Below are 12,698 nucleotides of genomic sequence, written 5' to 3'. Positions count from 1 at the left end.
CCATGGTGTGGAGGGCTGGATGAACAGTAGACGGTGGAGGGGTGGCCGTGGAGGGGTGGTTGAACAGGACCCCATGGTGTGGAGGGTTGGATGAACAGTACACGGTGGAGGGGTGCCCGTGGAGGGGTAGTTGAACAGTAGCTGGTGGAGTAGCGCGCGGTGGAGGCTGGATGAACAGGAGCCCGTGGAGGCTGGAGGAGGTCGACGGTAGCCCGTGGAGGCTGGAGGAGGTCGACAGTGGAGATAAACAGTATCCCGTGGAGTCCCGTTTTGCGGTACACCACACCCCTCCCGATCAACAGGACCCCCGTTTCGACCGTAGGAGGTCCGTTTTCTCCGTTTTGCGGTATGCCACACCCCTCCCGATCAACAGGACCGCCATTTCGACTGTAGAAGGTCCATTTCGTCCGTTTTGTGGTACGCCACACCCCTCTCGATCAACAGGACCCCGTTCCGAACGTGGCCGGTCGAACACAAGGCTGTTTCCTCCGTTCTGCGTTACGCCAGGCCTCATTTCCATCACCTATTCTGTCCAAGCCGGTTGGCTCCCACGCATTCCGTTTCCTCCCGATGAACACGGCGCATTCCGTTGCCTTCCCATGAACACGACGCATTCCGTTGCCTCCCCATGAACACGACGACGACGCTGTTTCTCCGTTCCAACCCAGCCATGTATGTATGCGCGAGTAGGCATTCGAGACCCTGCCCGTATGTACGTACGTGGTTGTATTTTCTTTCTTGCACCCTCGCCGCTGTACGTACGTGTACATGCTACGTGCGCGCCTCCACTACGACACGTGCGCGCCTCTACACCGACCAGTATGTACGTACATGTTCGCGACCAGAATGACAATGCTACGTACGCTTCAACCAGGTGGGTCCCGATTGTCAGGCACTTCCTTGCCTGCGAAGATGTAGTTGGTGGGTCCCAGCAGTCAGGAGGGCGAATCGTTTTTTTTCGGACGCACTTCCTTGCGTGCGAAAATGTAGCTGGTGGGTCCCAGTAGTCAGAGGGGCGAATCATTTTTTGTGCCCGGACGCACTTCCTTGCGTGCAAAGATGTAGCTGGTGGGTCCCAACAGTCAGGGGGGCGAATCGTATTTTTTTGCCCGGGCGCACTTCCTTGCGTGCGAAGGTGTAGCTGGTGGGTCCCAGCAGTCAGGGGTGAAACATTTTTTTGCGAAATACGGTGGCCCGTCCAGTGGGTCCCCGCTGTCAGGTGGAGGAATATTTATTTTCAGCGTAATAAGGAGGCACTTCCTTGCTGCGGCCGTGGACCCAGCTGTCAGCCTCTCCACATACAGTCCACGTCTGATGGAAGTCGTTCCTTGACCACGTTGACCACACCGCGCCGAGAGCACCAGGGCGGTGGACGACGGCGAGGCCTAGGAAGGGGATGACGGGGAGCCGGGGAAGACGCGACAGTGGAAGCCCGCGCGGAGGGGAGTACGAGGGTTCACTGGTTCGGCTGCGGTGTGAGGCTGCCTTCGCCGCAGGGCCTGGCCAGCGGTGGGAATAGTAGGGGCGGTGAGGTCTCTGTGGCAGCACATCCGGCCACGGGAGGCAGGAGCATGCGGCACAACTGGTGCTGCTTGTTGGGGAACGTAGCAGAAATTCAAAATTTTCTACGCATCACCAAGATCAATCTATGGAGTAATCTAGCAACGATGGAAAGGGGAGAGCATCTACATACCCTTGTAGATCGCTAAGCGGAAGCGTTCAAGTTAACGGGGTTGATGGAGTCGTACTCGTCGTGATCCAAATCACCGATGATCCTAGCGCCGAACGGACGGCACCTCCGTGTTCAACACACATGCAGCCCCGTGACGTCTCCCATGCCTTGATCCAGCAAGGAGAGAGGGAGAGGTTGGGGAAGACTCCGTCCAGCAGCAGCACGACGGCGTGGTGGTGGTGGAGGAGCGTGGCACTCTAGCAGGGCTTCACCAAGCACCGCAAGAGACGAGGAGGGAGAGGGGTAGGGCTGCGCCAAGAGGGAGATCAAATCATGTGTTGGGCAGCCCCCAAACCTCAAGTATATATAGAGGGAGAGGAGGGGCTGCGTCCCCACCTAGGGTTCCCTCCCTAGGGGTGGCGGCAGCCCCCATATCCCATCTAGGTGGCGGCCAAGGGGGGAGAGAAGGGGGGCGCACCTAGGGTGGGCCTTAGGGCCCATCTGGACCTAGGGTTTTCCCCCTCCCACTCTCCATGCGCCTTGGGCCTTGGTGGGGGGGGGGGCGCACCAGCCCACCTGGAGCTGGTCCCCTCCCACACTTGGCCCATGCAGCCTTCTGGGGCTGGTGGCCCCACCAGGTGGACCCCCGGGACCCTCCCAGTGGTCCCGGTACGTTACCGATAGCACCCGAAACTTTTGCGGTGACCAAAGCAGGACTTCCCATATATAAATCTTTACCTCCGGACCATTCCGGAACTCCTCGTGACGTCCGGGATCTCAACCTGGACTCCAAACAACATTCGGTAACCACGTAGATCAATTCCCTATAACCCTAGCGTCATCGAACCTTAAGTGTGTAGACCCTACGGGTTCGGGAGACACGTAGACATGACCGAGACAACTCTCCGGCCAATAACCAACAGCGGGATCCGAATACCCATGTTGGCTCCCACATGTTCCACGATGATCTCATCGGATGAACCATGATGTCGAGGATTCAATCAATCCCGTATGCAATTCCCTTTGTCTACCGGTATAGTACTTGCCCGAGATTCGATCGTCGGTATCCCGATACCTTGTTCAATCTCGTTACCGGCAAGTCTCTTTACTCGTTCTGTAACACATCTTCTCGTGATCAACCCCTTGGTCACATTGTGCACATTATGATGATGTCCTACCGAGTGGGCCCAGAGATACCTCTCCGTCACACGGAGTGACAAATCCCAGTCTGGATTCGTGCCAACCCAACAGACACTTTCGGAGATACCCATTGTGCACCTTTATAGCCACCCAGTTACGTTGTGACGTTTGGTACACCCAAAGCATTCCTACGGTATCCGGGAGTTGCACAATCTCATGGTCTAAGGAAATGATACTTGACATTAGAAAAGCTTTAGCATACGAACTACACGATCTTTGTGCTAGGCTTAGGATTGGGTCCTGTCCATCACATCATTCTCCTAATGATGTGATCCCGTTATCAACGATATCCAATGTCCATGGTCAGGAAACCGTAACCATCTATTTATCAATGAGCTAGTCAACTAGAGCCTTACTAGGGACATGGTGTTGTCTATGTATCCACACATGTATCTGAGTTTCCTATCAATACAATTATAGCATGGATAATAAAGGATTATCATGAACAAGGAAATATAATAATAATAACTAATTTATTATTGCCTCTAGGGCATATTTCCAATAGTCTCCCACTTGCACTGGAGTCAATAATCTAGTTCACATCTCCATGTGATTAACACTCACAGGTCACATCGCCATGTGACCAACATCCATAGAGTTTACTAGTGTCACTAAGCCAGTTCACATCATCATGTGATTAAGACTCAGTGAGTTCTGGGGTTTGATCATGTTTTGGTTGTGAGAGAGGTTTTAGTCAATGGGTCTGCAACATTCAGATCCGTATGTACTTTGCAAATCTCTAGGTCATAGTGTAAATGATGCTTCCATGCTCCCTTTGGAGCTATTCCAAATGGTTGCTCCACTATACGTATCCGGTTTGCTACTCAGAGTCATTCGGATCGGTGTTAAATCTTGCATCGACGTAACCCTTTACGCCGAACTCTTTATCACCTCCATAATCGAGAAACACGTCCTTATTTACTCCAAGGACAATTTTGACCGCTGTCCAATGATCCATTCCTGGATCACTCTTGTACCCCTTTGCCAGACACATGGCAAGGCACACATCAGGTGCTGTACTCAGCATAGCATACTGTAGAGCCTATGTCTAAAACATAGGGGACGACCTTCGTCCTTTCTCTCTCTTCTGCCGTGGTCGAGCTTTAAGTCTTAACTTCATACCTTACAACTCAGGCAAGAACTCCTTCTTTGACTGATCCATCTTGAACACATTCAAGATCATGTCAAGGTATGTGCTCATTTGAAAGTACCATTAAGCATTTTGATCTATCCTTATAGATCTTGATGCTCAATGTTCAAGCAGCTTAATCCAGGTTTTCCCTTGAAAAACTCCTTTCAAACAACCCTTTGTGCTTTCCAGAAATTTTACATCATTTCTGATCAACAATATGTCAACAACATATACTAATCAGAAATTCTATAGTGCTCCCACTCACTTCTTTGGAAATACAAGTTTCTCATAAACTTTGTATAAACCCAAAATCTTTGATCATCTCATCAAAGCGTACATTCCAACTCCGAGATGCTTACTCCAGTGCTTAGAAGGATTGCTGGAGCTTTGCATACTTGTTAGCGTCTTTTAGGATTGTCAAAACCTTCTGGTTGTATCACATACAACCTTTCCTCAAGAAAATCGTCGAGGAAACAATGTTTCGACATCCTATCTGCAAGATTTCATAAATAATGCAGTAACTGCTAATATAATTCCAACAGACTCTTAGCATCACTACGAGTGAGAAAGTCTCATCGTAGTCAACTCCTTGAACTTGTCGGAAAATATCTTAACGACAAGTCGAGCTTTCTTAATGGTGACACTTACCATCATTGTCCGTCTTCCTTCTAAAATCCATCTGTACTCAATAGCCTTACGACCATCGGGTAGTTCTGCCAAAGTCTACTTTGTTTTCATACATGGATCCTCTCTCGGATTTTATGGCCTCGAGCTATTTGTCGGAATCCGGGCCCACCATCGCTTCTCCATAGCTCGTAGGTTCATTGTTGTATAGCAACATGACCTCCAAGACAGGATTACCGTACCACTCTGAAGCAGTACGCGTCCTTGTCGTCCTACGAGGTTCGGCAGTGACTTGATCCAAGGCTTCATGATCACTATCATCAGCTTCCACTTCAATTGGTGTAGGTGCCACCGGAACAACTTCCTGTGCCCTGCTACACACTAGTTGTAGTGACGGTTCAATAACCATATCAAGTCTCCACCATCCTCCCACTCAATTCTTCCGAGAGAAACTTTTCCTCGAGAAAGGACCCGATTCAAGAAACAATCCCCAATGCTTTCGGATCTGAATTAGGAGGTATACCCAACTGTTTTGGGTGTCCTATGAACATGCATTTTATCCGCTTTGGGTTTGAGCTTATCAACCTGAAACTTTTTCACATAAGCGTCACAGCCCCAAACTTTTAAGAAACGACAACTTATGTTTCTCCAAACCATAGTTCAAACAGTGTCGTCTCAATGCAATTACGTGGTGCCCTATTAAAGTGAGTGCGGTTGTCTCTAATGTCTAACCCATGAACGATAGTGGTAATTCGATAAGAGACATCATGGTACGCACCATATCCAATAGGGTGCAACTATGATGTTCGGATACACCATCACACTATGGTGTTCTAGGCGGTATTAATTGTGAAACAATTTCCACAATGTCTTAATTGCGTGCCAAAGCTCGTAACTTAGATACTCATCTCTATGATCATATCATAGACATTTTATCCTCTTGTCACGATGATCTTCAACTTCACTCTAAAATTACTTGAACCATTCAATAATTCAGACTTGTGTTTCATCAAGTAAATATACTCAGTATCTACTCAAATCATGCGTGAAGTAAGAACATAACGATATCCACTGCGTGCCTCAGCACTCATTGGACTGCACACATCAAAATGTATTACTTCCAACAAGTTGCTTTCTTGTTCCATTTTACTGAAAACGAGGCTTTCAGTCATCTTGCCCATGTGGTATGATTTGCATGTCTCAAGTGATTCAAAATCAAGTGAGTCCAAACGGTCCATTTTCATGGAGTTTCTTCATGCATATACACCAATAGACATGGTTCGCATATCTCAAACTTTTCAAAAACGAGTGAGTCCAAAGATCCATCAACATGGAGCTTCTTCATGCGTTTTATACCAATATGACTTACATGGCAGTGCCACAAGTAGGGGGTGCTATCATTACTATCTTATATTTTTGGCATGAACATGTGTATCACTACGATCGAGATTGAATAAACCATTCATTTTGGGTGCAAGACCATTGAAGGTATTATTCAAATAAACAGAGTAACCATTATTCTCCTTAAATGAATAACCGTATTGCGATAGACATAATCCAATCATGTCTATGCTCAATGCAAACACCAAATAACAATTATTTAGGTTTAACACCAATCTTGATGGTAGAGGGAGCGTGCGATGCTTGATCACATCAAGATTGGAAAACACTTCCAACACATATCGCCAGCTCACCTTTAGCTAGTCTCCGTTTACTCCGCAACCTTTTATTTCGAGTTACTAACACTTAGCAACCGAACCGGTATCTAATACCCTGGTGCTACTAGGAGTACTAGTAAAGTACACATTAACATAATGTATATCCAATATACTTCTACCGACCTTATCAGCCTTCTCATCTACCAAGTATCTAGGGTAACTCTACTCCAGTGACTGTTCCCCTTATTACAGACGCACTTAGTCTCAGGTTTGGGTTCAACCTTGCCCTTGCCCTTCTTGAAACTAGTGGTTTCATTAACCATCAACAATTGATGCTCCTTCTTGATTTCTACTATCGCGGTGTCAAACATCGCGAATATTTCAAGGATCATCATCTCTATCCCTAATATGTTATAGTTCATCACGGAGCTCTAGTAGCTTGGTGGCAATGACTTTGGAGAAACATCACTATCTCATCTGGAAGATTAACTCCCACTCGATTCAAGTGATTGTGGCACTCAGACAATCTGAGCACAAGCTCAACGATTGAGCTTTTCTCCCTTAGTTTGCAGGCTAAGAGACTCGTCGGAGGTCTTATACCTCTTGACGTGGGCACGAGCCTGAAATCCCAATTTCAGCCCTCGAAACATCTCATATGTTTCGTGACATTTTGAAATCGTCTTCGGTGCCTCAACTCTAAACCGTTTAACTGAACTATCACATAGTTATCAAAACGTGTATGTCAGATGTTCGCAACATCCACAGACGATGTTCGAGGTTCAGCACACTGAGCGGTGCATTAAGGACATAAGCCTTCTACGAAGCAACGAGGACAATCCTCAGTTTACGGACCTAGTCCGCATAATCGCTACTATCAACTTTCAACTAAATTTTTCTCTAGGAACATATCTAAAATAGTAGAACTAAAGCGCGAGCTTACGACATAATTTCCAAAGACCTTTTGACTATGTTCGGGATAATTAAGTTCATCTTATGAACTCCCACTCAGATAGACATCCCTCTAGTCATCTAAGTGATTACATGATCTGAGTCAACTAGGCCGTGTCCGATCATCACGTGAGACGGACTAGTCATCATCGATGAACATCTTCATGTTGATCGTATCTACCATACGACTCATGCTCGACCTTTCGGTCTTTTGTGTTCCGAGGCCATGTCTGTACATGCCAGGCTCGTCAAGTTAACCTAAGTGTTTCGCGTGTGTAAATCTGGCTTACACCCGTTGTATGTGAACGTTAGAATCTATCACACCCGATCATCACGTGGTGCTTCGAAACAACGAACTTTGACAATGGTGCACAGTTAGGGGGAACACTTACTTGAAATTTTAATGAGGGATCATCTTATTTACTACCGTCGTTCTAAGCAAATAAGATGCATAAACATGATAAACATCACATGCAATCAAAAAGTGACATGATATGGCCAATATGATTTTGCTCCTTTTGATCTCCATCTTCGGGGCTCCATGATTATCATTGTCACCGGCATGACACCATGATCTCCATCATCATGATCTCCATCATCGTGTCTCCATGAAGTTGTCTCGCCAACTATTACTTCTACCACTATGGCTTACGGTTTAGCAATAAAGTAAAGTAATTACATGGCGTTGTTCATTGACACGCAGGTCATACAATAAATTAAGACAACTCCTATGGCTCCTGCCGGTTGTCATACTCATCGACATGCAAGTCGTGATTCCTATTACAAGAACATGATCAATCTCATACATCACATATATCATTCATCACATTCTTTTGGCCATATCACAGCACATAGCATACCCTGCAAAAACAAGCTAGACGTCGTCTAATTGTTGTTTGCATGTTTTATGTGGCTGCTATGGGTTTCTAGCAAGAACGTTTCTTACCTACGCAAAAACCACAACGTGATATGTCAATTGCTATTTACCCTTCATAAGGACCCTTTTCATCGAACCTGATCCGACTAAAGTGGGAGAGACTGGCACCCACTAGCCACCTTATGCAACAAGTGCATGTCAGTCTGTGGAATCTGTCTCACGTAAGTGTACGTGTAAGGTCGGTCCGGGCCGCTTCATCCCACAATACCGTCGGAACAAGATTGGACTAGTAATGGTAAGCATATTGAAAAAAAATCAATGCCCACAACAACTTGTGTTCTACTCGTGCATAGAAACTACGCATAGACCTAGCTCATGATGCCACTGTTGGGGAACGTAGCAGAAATTCAAAATTTTCTACGCATCACCAAGATCAATCTATTGAGTAATCTAGCAACGTGGGAAAGGGGAGAGAATCTACATACCCTTGTAGATCGCTAAGCGGAAGTGTTCAAGTGAACGGGGTTGCTGGAGTCGTACTCGTCATGATCCAAATCACCGATGATCCTAGTGCCGAATAGACAGCACCTCCACGTTCAACACACATGCAGCCCGGTGACATCTCCCATGCCTTGATCCAGCAAGGAGAGAGGGAGAGGTTGGGGAAGACTCCGTCCAGTAGCAGCACGACGGCATGGTGGTGGTGGAGGAGCGTGGCACTCCAGCAGGGCTTCGCCAAGCACCGCAAGAGATGAGGAGGGAGAGGGGTAGGGTTGCGCCAAGAGGGAGATCAAATCATGTGTTGGGCAGCCCCCAAACCTCAAGTATATATAGAGGGAGAGGAAGGGCTGCGTCCCCACCTAGGGTTCCCTCCCTAGGGGTGGCGGCAGCCCCCAGATCCCATCTGGGTGGCGGCCAAGGGGGGAGAGAAGGGGGGCGCACCTAGGGTGGGCCTTAGGGCCCATCTGGACCTAGGGTTTGCCCCTCCCACTCTCCCTGCGCCTTGGGCCTTGGTGGCGGGGCTCACCAGCCCACCTGGAGCTCGTCCCCTCCCACACTTGGCCCACGCAGCCTTCTGGGGCTGGTGGTTCCACCTGGTGGACCCCCGGGACCCTCCCGGTGGTCCCGGTACGTTACCGACAGCACCCGAAACTTTTCCGGTGACCAAAGTAGGACTTCCCATATATAAATATTTACCTCTGGACCATTCCGGAACTCCTCGTGACGTCCGGGATCTCATTCGGGACTCCGAACAACATTCAGTAACCACATACATCTATTCCCTCTAACCCTAGCGTCATCGAACCTTAAGTGTGTAGACCCTACGGGTTCGGGAGACACGTAGACATGACCGAGACAACTCTCCGGCCAATAACCAACAGCGGGATCTGGATACCCATGTTGGCTCCCACATGTTCCACGATGATCTCATCGGATGAACCACGATGTCGAGGATTCAATCAATCCCGTATTCAATTCCTTTTGTCTACCAGTATAGTACTTGCCCGAGATTCGATCATTGGTATCCCGATACCTTGTTCAATCTCGTTACCGGCAAGTATCTTTACTCGTTTCGTAACACATCATCCCGTGATCAACCCCTTGGTCACATTGTGCACATTATGATGATGTCCTATCGAGTGGGCCCAGAGATACCTCTCCGTCACACGGAGTGACAAATCCCAGTCTGGATTCGTGCCAACCCAACAGTCACTTTTGGAGATACCCGTAGTGCACCTTTATAGCCACCCAGTTACGTTGTGACGTTTGGTACACCCAAAGAATTCCTACGGTATCCGGGAGTTGCACAATCTCATGGACTAAGGAAATGATACTTGACATTAGAAAAGCTTTAGCATACGAACTACACGATCTTTGTGCTAGGCTTAGGATTGGGTCCTGTCCATCACATCATTCTCCTAATGATGTGATCCCGTTATCAATGACATCCAATGTCCATGGTCAGGAAACCGTAACCATCTATTGATCAACGAGTTAGTCAACTAGAGGCTTACTAGGGACATGGTGTTGTCTATGTATCCACACATGTATCTGAGTTTCCTATCAATACAATTATAGCATGGATAATAAACGATTATCATGAACAAGGAAATATAATAATAATAACTAATTTATTATTGCCTCTAGGGCATATTTCCAACACTACTTTGGGTGGCTGGAGCAAGAAGACCAGAGGTTAAAGAAGCACTACGGCCGATGGATGGACATCGTATGGTCACTGGAGCTAGAATCGTTTATATTGACTAAGTTGACAAAGCCCTCCGTACCCGTCAACTTAGTAGGCCCACAAGTCAGCCTCCTACCAAGGTGGGTCCTAGCTAGCAGGGGGTATTCATTTATTTGTGCATAATAAGGAGGCACTTCCGGTGGGTCCGAGCTAACAGCAGGGGGAACATATTTTTTTGTGAAATACGGTGGCCTGTCGGGTGGGTCCCAGCAGTCAGGGGCAAATGTTGTTTTCGTGAAATACTAGTGGCCCGTCCGGTGGGTCCCTGCTGTCAGGTGGAGGAATAATTATTTTCCGCGTAATAAGGAGGCACTTCCTTGCGGCTGCCATGGACCCATCTGTCAGCCTCTCCACATACAATATTCTTCTGATGGAATTCGGTCGTTGACCACATTGACCACGCCGCGCCGAGAGCACCACGGTGGTGGACGACGGTGAGGCCTAGGAAGGGGACGATGCGGAGCTGGGGAAGACGCGACAGTGGATGCCCACGCGGAGAGGAGTATGAGGGTTCACTGGTTCGGCTGCACTACCGTCGCCGCAGAATAACAGGGGGTGTGGGTGAGTGGAGTGGAGGGATGGCCTGGCCAGTGGCGGGAGTAGTATGGGGGCGGTGAGGCCTCCGCGGCAGCACAGCCAGCCACGGGAGGCAGGAGCAGGCGGCACGACCGGCGCTGCTTTGGGCGGCTGGAGCAACAAGACCAGAGGTTGAAGAAGCACTACGGCCGTTGGATGGACATCATACGGTTAGTCGAGCTAGAATCGTTCATATTGACTAAGTTGACAAAGCCCTTCGTCCCCGTCAACTTAGTAGGCCCACTATACTGGGTCCCAGCTAGCAGGGGAGTATTCATTTTTTGGGCGTAATAAGGAGGCACTTCCTTGTGTGTGAAGATATAGCTGGTGGGTCCGAGCTGTCAGCGGCGGTAAAATACAGAGGCCCTTTCGGTGGATCCCAGATGTCAGGTGGAGGAATCATTATTTTGCGCGTAATAAGGAGGCATTTCCTTGCGTGCGGCTGGGGACCCAGCTGTCAGCCTCTCCATGTACAGTCCACTTCACATGCATGTCGGTCGTTGACCATGTTGACCACGCCACGCCGAGGGCACAAGGGCGGTGGACGACGGTGAGGCCTAGGAAGGGAACGACATGGAGGCAGGGAAGACTCGGTAGTTGTTTCCCACGCGGAGGGGAGTACGATTGTACGAGGGTTTACTAGTTCGTCTGTCGTCGCCGGAGAATAACAGCAGGTGTGGGACTGTGGGTGAGTAGAGGAATGGCTAGGCCAGCAATGGGAGTACGGTGGGGCGGTGAGGCCTGCATGGTAGCATAGCCGGCCGCAGGGAGGAGGGAGCAGGCAGTCCCACCGGCGCTTGTTTGAGATGGCCGTTGGATGGACATCCAACAGTATACAGGCCATCTGTGGAAAGCCTCAAATCTGTGGAAAATAGCATACAACCCATCTGCCATTATTTCAAATAGTTTACAACCCATTTGCTAATTCTTACGGCGTTTTTGGAGCCCATATTCTTTTTGTAAGCATTACAGCCCATATTGTGGCCACGGTTAAAAAATTATATGAAATTTTGCATATGTCGGTGCGGTCTGAACTATTTTTAATCCCAAAATTTTGAGTCACATTCAGACTGATTTAAAAAATAAATGTATATCAATATAAAATCCAATAAATTGTCCATGCATAAAAATCAATGCAATTTAAAATCTTGAAATGAAAAAAAGATATTTGAAATTAATTGCCGGTTTGATGTGTTTTAAAAATGTACATCCCATTTCTCATTACTGATAGGCCGTTTTCTCGGCCAGCCGAATGAAGCTCTCCTCGTCTTGAAAGATTTACAGCCCAACAGGCCTGATAAAGCGACTTACTTGTCAAATCACAAAAAAAACTGGGCTAGCCATTTTCAGAAAGAAAAAAAAACTACTGGGCTGGTCTGTGGTAAACATAAAAGAAAAGGCTGTCTAGACAGGCCAGAGTGTCCCGCACAACCCAGTTGACACCCTGCTTCCGTCTCAAAAACAAATTAGATAAATGCCACTCCAATTATGGCGATTCATAAAAATGCCACTTCAATTTCCAAACTTTGAAAAATGCCACTTCAATTTTTGCAAACTTTGAAAAACACCACTGCGGTTTGCAAACTTTGAAAAACGCCACTCCAGACTTCAAAAAATGCCACTAGAAATGGCATGAAATGGCATTTTTCAATGTTTGGAAATTGCAGTGGCATTTCTCGGAGGCATTTATCAAATTAACCCAAAACAAAAATAACTGGGCGAGCTGCTGGGTCCCTGGTGTCAGCCGCTCGTTGTGCAATTCT

This window comes from Triticum aestivum, chromosome 7B (assembly GCF_018294505.1).
Source record: "Triticum aestivum cultivar Chinese Spring chromosome 7B, IWGSC CS RefSeq v2.1, whole genome shotgun sequence".
NCBI classification, from domain to species: domain Eukaryota; kingdom Viridiplantae; phylum Streptophyta; class Magnoliopsida; order Poales; family Poaceae; genus Triticum; species Triticum aestivum.
Note: the sequence above shows the minus strand (reverse complement) of the source record.